The sequence below is a fragment of the Otolemur garnettii genome, unplaced genomic scaffold, assembly GCF_000181295.1.
Source record: "Otolemur garnettii isolate 467f Iridium unplaced genomic scaffold, OtoGar3 scaffold00157, whole genome shotgun sequence".
Taxonomy (NCBI): domain Eukaryota; kingdom Metazoa; phylum Chordata; class Mammalia; order Primates; family Galagidae; genus Otolemur; species Otolemur garnettii.
This window is the reverse complement of record NW_003852552.1, coordinates 371584-385349: the sequence shown is the minus strand read 5'-3', so window position 1 is coordinate 385349 and position 13766 is coordinate 371584. Positions and strand designations below refer to the sequence as shown.

At 39.6% G+C, this 13766-nt stretch overlaps 1 pseudogene; it reads left to right on the top strand.

Annotated features, from left to right (window-relative positions):
- The first annotated feature begins 6077 nt into the window (after positions 1-6077).
- On the top strand, positions 6078-6913 carry LOC100944990 (annotated as a pseudogene).
- The last annotated feature ends 6853 nt before the right edge of the window (positions 6914-13766 follow it).

Here is a 13766-nt window from a genome sequence, read left to right as displayed (position 1 = left end):
AAAAAAAAAAAAAACAGAAGCCATCCATTTGTATCTGCAGGACACACACCTAGCCTCAAAGGACAGATTTTTCAGGCAATCGGGATTCAGACAATCGGAATTCAGAAGAAAAGAGGGGTTGCAATCTTATTTTCAGATACAAGTGGAAAGCAACTAAAGTCAAACAAGACAAAGTTGGACACTTCCTATTGGTCATGGGAAAAATAAAACAAGAAGACATTTCAATTCTAAGTATTTATGCACACAATTAAATATTGCCAGATTCCAGAAATAGACCTTAATTAGTCTGAGCAATATGACATCCAATAACACCATAATAGCTGGGGACTTTAACACTCTTCTTACAGAGCTGGAGAGATAACTAAACAGAAAGTAAACAAAGATGCAGGGGAGTTAATGTGACTCTAAAACAACTGTGCATGATAGACATATATAGAACAATCCATCCCAGAGTGAAAGAATAAATGTTCTTCTTATTGGCCCAAGGAACATTCTCCAAAATGATCATATCTTAGGACATAAAACAAAACTCAATAGAATCAAAAGAATTTAAATTTTGCCTTGTATCTTCTCAGACCACAAGGCAGTAAAGGTGGAACTCAACTCCAACAAAAATGTTTGACCCCACACAAAGCCATAGACATTGAACAACCTTTTGCTGAATGGTAGTTGGGTGCAGGAAGAAACAAAATAGGAAATCATTAACTTCCCTGACCATAACAACAAGGAAGACACAAGCAACCAAACTCTGTGGGATACAGGAAAAACAGTCTTGAGAGAAATATTCATCGCTTTAGATGCCTACATTTGAAAAACAGAAAGCAGGTCAACAAACTGACAAACCATCTCATGGAAGTGGAAAAAGAAGAAAAATCTAATCCTAAACCCAATAGAAGAAAAGTAATATCCAAAATTAAATCAGAGGTTAATGAAATTGAAAACAAAAGAATCATTCACAAAATTAATGAACAAAAAGTTGAGTTTTTGAAAAAATAACAAAAAAATAGATAAACCTTTGGCCAGACTAACCAGGCACCAAAAAGTAAAATCTCTAGTTACCTCAATCAGAAGTAATAAAGGGGAAATAACAACAGATGCCACAAAGATGCAAGAGTTTATCTCTGAATACTATAAGAAACCCTATGCCCAGAAATTTGACAATGTTAAGGAAATAGACCAATATTTGGAAACACACCCTCCCCCTAGACTTAAGCAAGAAGAAATAGACCTCCTAAATAGACCTATTTCAAGCACTGAAATCAAAGAAACAATAAAAAATCTCCCAACAAAAAAATGCCCTGAAAAAAAGAAAAATGCCCTGGCCCAGATGCCTTCATACCAGAATATTTTTTAAACCTTCAAAGAAGAGCTTATTCCCATACTGCAGAAATTATTCCAAAAAATTGAGGAGGAAGGACTCTTCCCCAACATGTTTTATAAAGCAGGCATTACCCTGATGTCAAAACCAGGAAAAAATCCAACTAAAAAGGAGAACTTTAGACTAATTTCAATATTGAATATAGATGCAAAAATTCTCGATAAAATCCTACCCAATAGACTACAACTCCTCATCAAAGAAGTCATACATCATGATCAAGTAGATTTTATCCCAGGGATGGAAGGCTGTTTTAACATATGCAAGTCCATAAATGTAACTCACAATCTCGACAGAAGCAAAAACAAAGATCATATAATCCTCTCAATAGATGCAGAAAAAGCATTTGATATAACCCAGCATCCTTTTCTAATTAGAACACTAAAGCGTAGAGGCATAGGTGGCACATTTCTTAAACTAATCGAAGCTAACTATGACAAACCCACAGCTAACATTTTACTGAGTGGAGTAAAACTGAAAACTTTTTTCCATGTACAAAATGCAAGGTTGTCCTCTGTTGCCATTACTATTCAACATAGTGCTGGAAGTTCTAGCCGATACAATCAGGCAAAAGAAGGAAACAAGGCATCCAAATGGGAGCAGAGGACATCAAATTCTCCCTTTTTGCTGATGATGTGATCTTATACTTAGAGAGCCCCAACGACTCAACCACAAGACTCCTGTAAATCATCAAAAAGTACAGGAATGTCTCAGTATTTTTCTTTAAAGCTATGGCGAAGGGGGTTGTGTCCTTAATTCTCAATAACAGTAGCCCTTGTGTACACCAATAACAGCCAAAATGAGAGGCTAATTAAGGACACAACCCCCTTCAACATAGCTTCAAAGAAAAAGAAATCCCTAGGAATCTACCTGACAAAAGAGGTGAAGGACCTCTATAAAGAAAATTACGAGGCTCGGCACCTGTGGCTCAATCGGCTAAGGCGCCGGCCACATACGCCTAAGGTGGCAGGTTCGAATCCCCAGCCCGGCCCGCCAAACAACAATGATGGCTGCAACCAAAAAATGGCCAGGCGTTGTGGCAGGCGCCTGTAGTCCCAGCTACTTGGGAGGCTGAGGCAGGAGACTCACTTGAGCCCAGGAGTTGGAGGTTGCTGTGAGCGTGATGCCATGGCACTCTACCCAGGGGGATAGCTTGAGGCTCCGTCTCAAAAAAAAAAAAAAGAAAGAAAGAAAATTAGGAAACCCTAAGAAATAAATAGCAGAAGATATCACCAATGCAAGAACCATGTTCATGCTTGGAAAGAATCAACATTGTTAAAATGTCTAACAAAAATTCCCAAAGCACTTCACAGATTCAATTCCATCCCTATGAAAATACCAGTATCATAGTTTCAAGACTTGGAAAGAAGAATTCTTCATTTTGTATGGAACCAGAAAAAAACCTGCATATCTAAGGCACTTCTTAGTAATAAAGACAAAGCCAGCAGTATTGTTCTACCAACCGTTCGGCTATACTAGAAGGCCATAGTGATAAAAACGACATGGTATTGGCACAAAATTAGAGACATTGATATTTGGTATTGAATAGAATATCATGATATGGAACTAACCTCTTACAACCACCTGATATTTGATAAGCCAACCAAGAACATACACTGGGGAAAAGAACACCTATTCAATAAATGGTGTTGGGAGAACAGGATAACTACATGTAAAAGACTTAAACTGTTTGATGAAAACATTTCAAATTGTATATAAAACCAGCACATTATACCCCATGATTGCATTATGGGGTATAGCTATGATTAAAAAAAAAAAAGACTTAGGGCAGCACCTGTAGCTCAAAGGAGTAGGGCACCAGCCTATATGCTGGAGGTGGTGGGTTCGAACCCAACCCAGGCCAAAAACTGCAAAAAAAATTTAAAAAGACTTAAACTGGACCCACATCTCTCACCACTTACAAAAATTGACTCAAGGTGGAGGAAAGATTAAAGTCTAAGCCATCAAAGCATAAAAATCCTTGAAGAAAGTGTTCAAAAAACACTTGAGGATATTGGACTGGGAAAGATTTTATGAAGACTTTGGTGACAAATGCAATAACAACAAAAATAAACAAATGGGACTTAATTAAATAGCATCTCAACAGCTAAGGAAACAACAACCAAATCAAATAGACAACCTTCAAAATGGGAACAGATATTTCCATTTTATAAACTGAACAAAAATGTGATAACTAGCATCTACAGATAACTCAAATTAATCAACGTGAAAAGACCCAACAATCGGATATATCACTGGGCATGAGACAAGAATAGAAATTTCTCTATAGGAGACAGACGAATGGCTAACAAACATAAAAACAATGCTCATTGTCCCTAATCATCAGAGAAATGCAAATCAAAACTACCCTGAGATATAACCAAATCCCAGTGAGAATGGCCCACATCCCAAAGTCTCAAACTTGCAGATGCTGGCATAGATGTTGAGAGAAGGGAATACTTTTACATTGCTTGTGGAACTGTAATCTTATACAATCTTTCTGGAAGGAAGTATGGAGAAACCTCAAAGTACTCAAATTAGACTTCCCATTTGATCCTGCAATCCCATTACTAGGCATCTACCTAGTAAGAAGAAAACACATCCTTTTAGCATAAGGACATTTACAATAGACTGTTTATTGCAGTTCAATTTATGATTGCCAAAATGTAAACAGTCTAGATGCCCACCAACCCAGGAATGGATTAACAAGCTGTGGTATATGTATACCAGGGAATACTATTCAGCCATTAAGAAAGATGGAGACTTTGCATCATTTGATGGAGGTGGAATCCACTTTTTTTTTGTGAAGCATCACGAGAAGGGAGAAACAAGAATCCAATGTGCACAATTCTAATATGAAGGCAGTGGATGAACTAATACAAGGGGTATGGTAGAGGGATGAGGGAGTGGGGAGAGGGTAGGAGTGAGGGGGATGAGGTCACAGTGTATGGCACACTTCTTAACCAATGCCATCAGTGTAACCTAATTTTGTGTACCCTCAATGAATCATAAACAATAAAATATATTTTAAAATATCGACATGTACCAGAGTATTACCATGAGAAACAATCCAAAGGTTATAATGTTGATATTTAAGAGGGCACAATTGAGAATTTTATTTAAGAGAATGAAATAGATTATAAAACAAAAAGCACACTTATAACGTTAATCACTAAAATTCACTAGGAACATGTTAGTTATTAATACTTATATACCCAGTAATGCAGCAAAAATATAATTTTGTAGAGCAAAAGTGACAGAAGGAGAATTATGAAAAAATCATATTACTACTGAGGCTGTTAAATTTTGGGCCCAAAGGCAAGAACAGATTAAAACTGTGGTATTACATGAGAATAATGATAATGAAAACAAAATATATCAGAATAGACCACTACAGCAGTGATCAGGAAATATTGTAGGCATCTTAAATATTACTTACTCTGCTAAAATAAATAAAATAAACCTGAATATTAAATTTAGAAAACCATGACATAATCTAAAAGTATGAAGGCAAAAATACTAGTTAGAGGTGGGAGTTGAAATAAATGGATTAGAAAATAAAAGTACCGTGAAATTTTACTTAGGAAGATGTTCTCCAGATCCTTCCAGGTAAATTCAAAAGATGTAAAGTCTCCATCTTTCTTTATGGCTGAATGCAGGGGTACATGGCACACTTTCCAGGTGCAGGGTTCAACTACAACTTGCACTTTACCTAACAAATGCAAATAGTGTAACCTGATATTACATACCCCTCTTATGTTAACCTGACTTTAAAAAAAAAGAAAAAAACTACAGTGAAATTCATATATAAGAGGAATGGCAGGTTTACTTGGGGGGATGTCAAAAACATGAAAAGTCACTGGATAAATTAATCAAAGGGGAGAAATACAAGTGACCCAAATTTAAAATGACAAGGGTGGGGCGACACCTGTGGCTCAGTGAGTAGGGCACCGGCCCCATATACCCAGGATGGGAGGTTCAAACCCGGTCCGGCCAAACCGCGGCAAAAAAAAAAAAAAAAAAAAAAAAAAAGCCAGGCGTTGTGGTGAGCGCCTGTGGTCCCAGCTACTCAGGAAGCTGAGGCAAGAGAATCACCTAAGCCCAGGAGCTGGAGGTTGCTGTGAGCAGTGTGTCGCTGCTGTGGCACTCCACCGACGGTGAAAAAGTGAGACTCTGTCTCAAAAATAAATAAATAAAATGACAATGGTGACATTGTCTTCAATACAAAGATAATTTCTAGTCTCCCATGTGCAAAGTTTGCAGAATTCTATCAAAATACATTTGAACACAGATGTAATGGATAATTTTCTAGTAGAACATAATTTACGCACATTGGTCCCAGTAGAGGCAAAAAGTCTAAAGAGACAATCACACACAACACATACTGAATTTGGATAAATAATTGTTATATAAAACAGCAGCCGGGAGTCTGGCACGTGGGCCGCACCTCCTCAGAGCCTTGGCCATGGTGTGTTGTATTTAACAGGAGCGCGTGGGCTTGAGGACAAGTGAAACGGCCCGTAAATGCTTGGGGGAAGCCTGGCCCTTGAGGGGTGCGCTCTCCAGCAGCCGCAGTGGTCCAGGGTGTCTGTTTGGTCTGGGAGCCAGCAAGAGGCGGTGGTGCTGCCAGTGTCAGCGGGAGTTGAGAGCTGAGCTTGTGTGAGCCTGGACCGGGTTCCGGGTGCCCTCTTCACCCAGAGAAATGAGCTGTGAGACTGCCGGGGCCCTACCTGCTGGGCCCTCACAGTGTCCACCATCCCAGAGCGTGCCTGCCCTGCCTGACACAACTGCATTCAACAGTGAATTGGCGAGTCTTTTTGAGTGTCCAGTCTGCTTTGACTGTGTTACTACCCATCCTTCAATATCGGGCGTGGCCATCTTGTTTGTACAAGTGTCACCAAAAGGTGACTTCTTGTCCAACTTGCCACGGCCAGTTGGGATTCATTCTTAACTTGGCTATTGAGAAATTGGCAAATTCAGTACTTTTCCTTGTCAATATGCCTCTTCTGAGTGTGGAATAACTCTGCCACCTGTGGAAAAAGCAGACCACGAAGAGCTCTTCGAGTTTAGGCCTTATTCCTGTCCGTGCCTTGGTGTTTGCTGTCAATGGCAAGGCTCTCTGGAGGCTGTCATGCCCCATCTGTTGCAGCAGCACGCGTACCTTAAAGCAATACAAGGGGAGAAAACAGTTTTCCTTGCTATGGACATTAATGTTTCTGGGGCTTTTGACTGGGCGATGATGCAGTCCTGTTTTGGCTTTCACTTCATGGTGGTCTTGCAGAAACAGGAAAACGACAATGGTGAACAGCAGTTCTGCGCAATTGTACAGCTGACAGGAACACCCAAGCAAGCCAAAAACTTTACTTACCAACTTGAGCTGAATGGTAACAGATAGTGATTGACTTGGGAAGCAACTCCTCTGAGGGAATTGCCACAGCCATCATGAAGAGTGACTGCCTTGTCTTTGACACCAGCCTTGCACAGCTTTGTGCAGAAGATGGCAATTTAGGCATCATTGTAAGTATTGCCACGTGTTGAAATGGCAATAAGACATTTTCTGGCCAGTGTTGGGAACTATAGCATTACATTTCACAGAAAATAAGGCACCCCTCTGCCTGCCAACTGAAACTGTTTTGGTTGGTGGAAGGTAGATACATGAAAGTAAATAAAAGTAAGGCTGTGAAATACAGGAAGCAGTTTCATGTAGTAGCACTGGTATCTTTAAAAAGAAGTCAATAGTAAACCACTGAAAATATGTATTTGCATACCCAAGTTGGGCATCTTTGGTATTAAAAAAAGGAAGCATTGTAAAATAATTCTGAGTTTTGTGCTTGTTGTAGAAGATTGTATTGCTGAAAAATACTGGGTTTGTTGTGTGCTTGTATGTGTGCATGTGATTGTGTGTGTACTTTTGTGTGTGTGTGAGGGAATGAATGTGTGTGAGTATGTGAGTGTATGCATTTGTGAGTTATTTTCTCTTGAACTGACAAGGCATTTTGAGTAGTCTTGTGTTAGGGTCTCCCCCTGAGAGCAGTGTCCCCTGAGACCTGTGGAAACTGGTGGCAACTGACCAAAGAAATATAGAGTTAGAAGCAATGGTAAAGAAAGACAAGAGATATAGAGTAGAATTAAAAGTTGGAGGTCAGGGGTCTATTGCCCATCATGGGATTCTGGCAATGGCAATGAGTGTTTGCTCCACTGTGATTTGATTAAATTCTGTTTGCCCAGAGGGTAAGATGAGTGAGGGATCAAAGCTGTCAGGAGTTTCTGGGATTGATCATATCAGCTCCTATTGTTCTTATCATTAACTTTGAAGGTAGCCTTCAGAAATCTGAAATCTAAGCCTTGTATTGGGACAGCCTCCTGCGTGAGGTCACACACACAGATTTCTAGGCAGGTGTTAAGCTCCACAAATTCTCTTTGGAGTAAAATTCCACCAGTGTTGATCTCTTCTGAGGGAGGAGTGGGAGGGAGGCATTTTCCTCCCATCACTACCACAGAGGATTTTCCTCTGCGATAAGGGATATAAGTTCTTCTGCCCATATCTCAGAGCTCAAGCTACTCCCTTGGTCTCTGCCCCAGCAAATCTCCACAATGGGTATCTGCTTTGCCTATTTAATGGGCAGGAAATGCCCTAAAAGATGTCTCTTTTTTAGGCCTTGTGATAATCTCTTCTATGGCCATTACTCTCCTCAGAGTGCTCACAGATCCAGCAGGGTGTTTGTAAGCTGTATCTCCAACAGGCTAGAATTTCAGAAAAGGCAAGAAGCTTGCTAGCAATGGCTAGTTTAAATGTAAACTAGCTGAATTCTCTTTGTTCTGATTTACTCAGCTTACTTTTTAGTTTTTCTCTTTTTTTGGGGGGGTGCTTTTCTTTGCCAAGAATGGGGTCTTTGGTCCCCATTCTCCCAGCATCAGTATCTTTATTTTATACTAGCAAAAACCTGGAAACAACTCAAGGTATTCATCAAGAGGAAAATGTGCAAATAAACTGTGGTATAGGAATATAATGTATTATTACTTGGCAATAAAAAGAAACTATTTGTACATTTAACAACATGGATTAATCTTTTTTTTTTTTTTTTGAGACAGAGCCTCAAGCTGTTAGAGTGCCAGTGGCATCAAAGCTCACAGCAACCTCCAACTCCTGGGCTCAAGCAAGTTTCCTGCCTCCGCCTCCCAAGTAGCTGGGACTACAGGCGCCCACCACAACGCCTGGCTATTTTTTGGTTGCAGCTATCATTGTTGTTTGGCGGGCCCAGGCTGGATTCGAACCTGCCACCTTAGGTGTATGTGGCTGGCGCCTTAGCCGCTTGAGCCACGCGCACTGAGCCAACAACATGGATTAATCTTACACGCATTACACTGAATGAAATAAAACCTACAACAAAAAGTATCAGCTATATGATCCCATCTATATGAAATTCTGAAAAAGGCAAAACTAATTTATGGTGTAAATCCTCAGAAAAATATTTGCCTGTGGACGTTTGGTATTGACTTGGGTATGGGGGAATTTCCTCAAGTGATGGCAATGCCCTACATCAGGCATCCTCAAACTATGGCCCATGGGCCACATGCAGCCCACCTAGGACATTTATCTGGCCCACTGGGTGTTTTTGCCACTGCTGCCTGTCCTGCTTAGCAGCCGACTCATCCTGGGGCCTGCAGTCCAGCCCTCCAATGGTCTGAGGGACAGTGAACTGGCCCCTGTTTAAAAAGTTTGAGGACCCCTGCAGCCTACATTTTCATAGAACTTTGGGTTACAGAGGCATATACATATGTCAAAACTCATTAAATGATATAGTTATCATTTTATAGTTCATATGTAAATTTTACCCAATAAAGATAATTGAAAGAAATATTAACTCTAGTTAATAATTCATATTAAAGATTTGGAAGTGAAATAAATTGATGTCTGAAGTTTACTTTAAATATATTAAAAGAGAGACTAATGGATAGAAGAATAGGTAGGTGAATTGGTATGTGATAAAACAAATAGAGAATAATGTTAATTGGTTGTGAAAATGGATATTCACATTTAGCTTTTCTGCATGTTATAAAATAATGTCATGGAGGGTATGAGGACTGAAGTAGACCATGCAATGTGGAAAACATTTTTATGAGTCTAAAGAAGGAGAGAGAGAATTTTCTGTAGGAAGACTCGTGGTGAGCAAAGGCTCATTGAATAGAACAGAAAGGAATGGAATGGCCATGACAGACTCTGGAAGCTGGAGCAGAGGTCTTATACTAGTGAGAAAGATTTGACTACACATCACGGACCAGATTGACAAATTTTAAAAAGCAAGGTAAGGGACTATATAACATATTGGGGGCATTTAATGAAGTGTTCATAGGAAAATGGCTTGTCACAAACAATGTCTTAGGAAGATAGTTTGACCCATAATTTTCTCTACAGGTTGCACCAGAGAGAGCCTTTAATTAGGCAACTTCACTACATAATCATTGCCACAATGCAAACACGAAGCGAGGGGTGGCTTCAGTGAAATCAGTGGAAATGCTCTTCACCTTTAAGCTATGAATTAATGGTTAGTATAGCCATTATTCTATATGTCTTTTTTTTTTTTTTTTTTGCAGTTTTGGCCAGGGCTGGATTCAAACCCACCAACCCAAATATATGGGGCTGTCACCCTACTCCTTGAGCCACAGATGCTGCCCATTGCTCTATATATCTTAACAAAGTTGTTCCAATATAGGCTATGACATTCTTCTTATAGAATGTAATTACATATACAGACATCATCTACTATAAACTTTTGGTTGATACCAGGTGTGGTACCTAGTTAATACGTTCTTGACTAAAATAAATGGGACTAGGATTTGGAAGCTTGTTAATTGTACACACCAGAAGCTTGTTTCCAAGGATTATGAAACAAGGCAGAGTAGAAACTATACCTGAAGGATTGATTATTAAAGTAATAGAGAATCAAGAAGAATCTAGTAATAGTGCAGAGCTGTTAGGACTTAAAGCTGGACATGTTGTAATGTGTTTCAGTAAACTAGCTATTGGCATACTGTATGTTGTAGGCCACCTGACAAAAAGGAACAAGTGGACTGTGAAATGACTTGAGCACCTAAAAAAGGCTTGTAACAAGGCCAGAGTGGAGGTAGTTATAAGAGATTTTAACTATCCAGGGGGCAGCATTAAGTACAAGAGACAGGACATTGGACACTTTTTTTATGACCTTGGAACATGATTTTTTTTTTTTTGATTCAATTTGTATGTCACCCACTAAGATGAGCATGATGTAACATATGGCTGAATACCTGCAAATACTTTGAAATATGTTGCATTTTAGTGGCAAAGTTTATAGTGCTAAATAGGAAAGGATAATAATGTGAGGTTTATTTAAAAATAAAAAGATAGGGCCATGCCTGTGGCTCTGCGGGTAGGGTGTCAGCCCCATATACCGATGGTGGCAGGTTCGAGCCTGGCCCTGGCCAAACTGCAACAACAACAACAACAAAAATAGCTGGGTGTTGTGGCGGGCTCCTGTAGTCCCAGCTACTCAGGAGGCTGACGCAAAAGAATCCCCTAAGCCCAGAAGTTGGAGGTTGCTGTGAGCTGTGACACCACAGCACTCTACCAAGGGCGATAAAGTGAGACTCTGTTTCTTAAAAAGAAAAAAAAAAAGATATAGAGCAGAAGGATTTAGAAAATGGTGGTTGGGAAGGTCAAATGCAGAATAAGTGGGCAGCTTTGTATACATCCAGCATTAAGAAAACAATGATAGTCTCTAAGATAGAAAATTTGAGAAAGAAACACATAGAAGAATACAAAATTAATGAGAAAGGGTATTGTAGTAACTGTGGCTAAAAAAAGGAAATTAGGATTAAAATAAATATGCAATACTTTAAAGGAAAAAAATCAGAGGGACAAATGATGATTATAGACCACGAAATTGCCTTGCTGACTCTTTAGTTTCATAAATATGTGTGTGTGTGTGTGTGTGTGTGTGTGTATGTATGTAAAAGAATTGGGATGCACATGGATGTGGGCAAGGGAATCACAGCACTTAATGAGAATGAAAAGAAGAATTATGACATCTGGAGTAAATGGAGAGAGGAAGGAGAAACCTCTTTTGGGGATCACTGGTTGATAGATAGGATACAGAATTAGAGCCCCTCGGCCCTAACTGTGTTTCCCAGCCTCCAGGGGTTTAGGCCTAATGAAGAGATCAATTCATCAAGCCTCAGACAAACAGAAAGAAACACTGAGCATGGTCAAGACTGAGAAGACAAGGACTGTCCAACTATGCCTTAGAGATTTATATTTTCTGGAAAACAGTATACTTCTTGGCAGCTCACAAATTCCACATGTATGTTGGGAAGGTTCTGAATGTATTTGATTTGCTCAGAAACAGGTGTAATCCATCTAAAACAACTAGGCCATTTATTGTAAGCTGAGAGTAAAAGAAGTGAGAGAAAATTCCTCAAAGCAAATGAATGCCAGTGTTGGCAAGAAAATCTCCCCGGTCTCATCTGTAGTTACAGTTGAGTAAGTACTAGCAATTTCTGGATACATGTGATTTCACCTGTCAAAGAAACTAAATTAGAAATCTCAGTGTCCAGCTTTGCCTGACTAGGAGCTTTTAGGTTTTAGGTACTCTTTGGAAAACACTGAATTCAGAAACTGATAGAGGAATTACAAACAATACAAAGTAAAAACGTTCAAAGGTTTTATATACATTCAAACTATACCTCTTTGCTTCTAGTTACAATTTAAAGAGTATTTTTCTCATTTTGAAAAAAAGTTTGCATTGTTCTCTTTTTAAAAATGAAATATGGTGTAAAGGCAACAGAATACACACATAAAACATTCACAGTTTCAAGGTGGGTGAAGCAGCAAACTAAGAAAAGACAAATCCGACAAGCCCATCTAGTAACACAGCACAATAAAGAAATCAATATAATTTATTCATTTAGTGTATCATAGAAGGATTAAATTGGAATAAAATTAAATATGAACAATGCACTACAAATATTATCAGTATGAAGAACTGCTAAATAATTAAACTTTGCATTATTTTCCATCATCTGTATAACATGCATTATTTGATAAATACAGCATCTGATAATTTATTCAGAATAATTGTTCAGATAATCTGATAATGGTAAGAGTTACTTTACATTCATAAATACTTTGTACTTACATACTGCAATGCTTTTCAATGGAGGTGAGCCAAGCCATCTGGGGTATGTTACTTGAAAGATTGTTTCTCTATATATTAGAGCTAAAATCAGTCATGGTACCGCTCTTTTTTTTTTTTTTAGACAGAGTCTCAAGCTGTTGCCGTGGGTAGAGTACTACGGCGCCATAGCTCACAGCAACCTCCAACTCTTGGGCTGAAGCAATCCTCTTGCCTCAGTTTTTCTATTTTTAGTAGAGAAGGGGTCTCGCTTTTGCTTAGGCTGGTCTCAAACTGGTGAGCTCAAGCAATCGACCCACCTTGGATTCCCAAAGTGCTAGGATTATATGCATGAGCCACTGTGCCTGGCCCATGGTGCCACTCTTAATAGGAACAAGAATCTACTTTTTTTTTTTTTTTTCAGTTTTTGGCCGGGGCTGGATTTGAACATGCCACCTCCGGCATATGGGGCCTGGTGCCTTACTCCTTTCAGCCACAGGCGCTGCCCAAGAATCTATATTCTTGACTTCCAGTACACTTCTCTGTTCAATAATATTCTAAGTTTGGGTGGCACCTGTGGCTCAGTGAGTGGGGTGCCAGCTGTGGCTCAGTGAGTAGGGTGCTGGCCCCATATACCTAGAGTGGCAGGTTCAAATCTGGCCCCACCCAAACTGCAACAAAAATATAGCTGGGTGTTGTGGGCGCCTGTGGTCCCAGATGCTCAGGAGGCTGAGGCAGGAGAATCGCCTAAGCCCAGGAGCTGGAGGTTGCTGTGATGCCATGGCACGCTACCGAGGGCAAGAAAGTGAGACTCTGTCTCTAAAAAAAAAAATAATAATAATAATATTCTAAGGTTTTATATAGAGAATTGGTAAGGAGTAAATACGATCCTTATGACCACAGTAAAATTCATTTAATCAAGAAAATATTGCTTAAAATTAGCCTTAGCTGTAAGACTAACCTGGAATTGAAAACAGAATAGGGCTGGCATTCAGAGTTGAAACACATAATTAAGAAAGTTAAATCTGTTCCTACATACAGATCAATGTTTCATAAAAAATCTTTCTGTTGGCTCAGTGCCTGTGGCTCAAGTGGCTAAGGCGCCAGCCACATACACCTAACGTGGCGGGTTCAAATCCAGCCTGGACCCACCAAACAACAATGACAGCTGCAACCAAAAAATAGCCGGGCGTTGTGGTGGGCGCCTGTGGTCCCAGCTACTTGGGAGGCTGAGGCAGGAGACT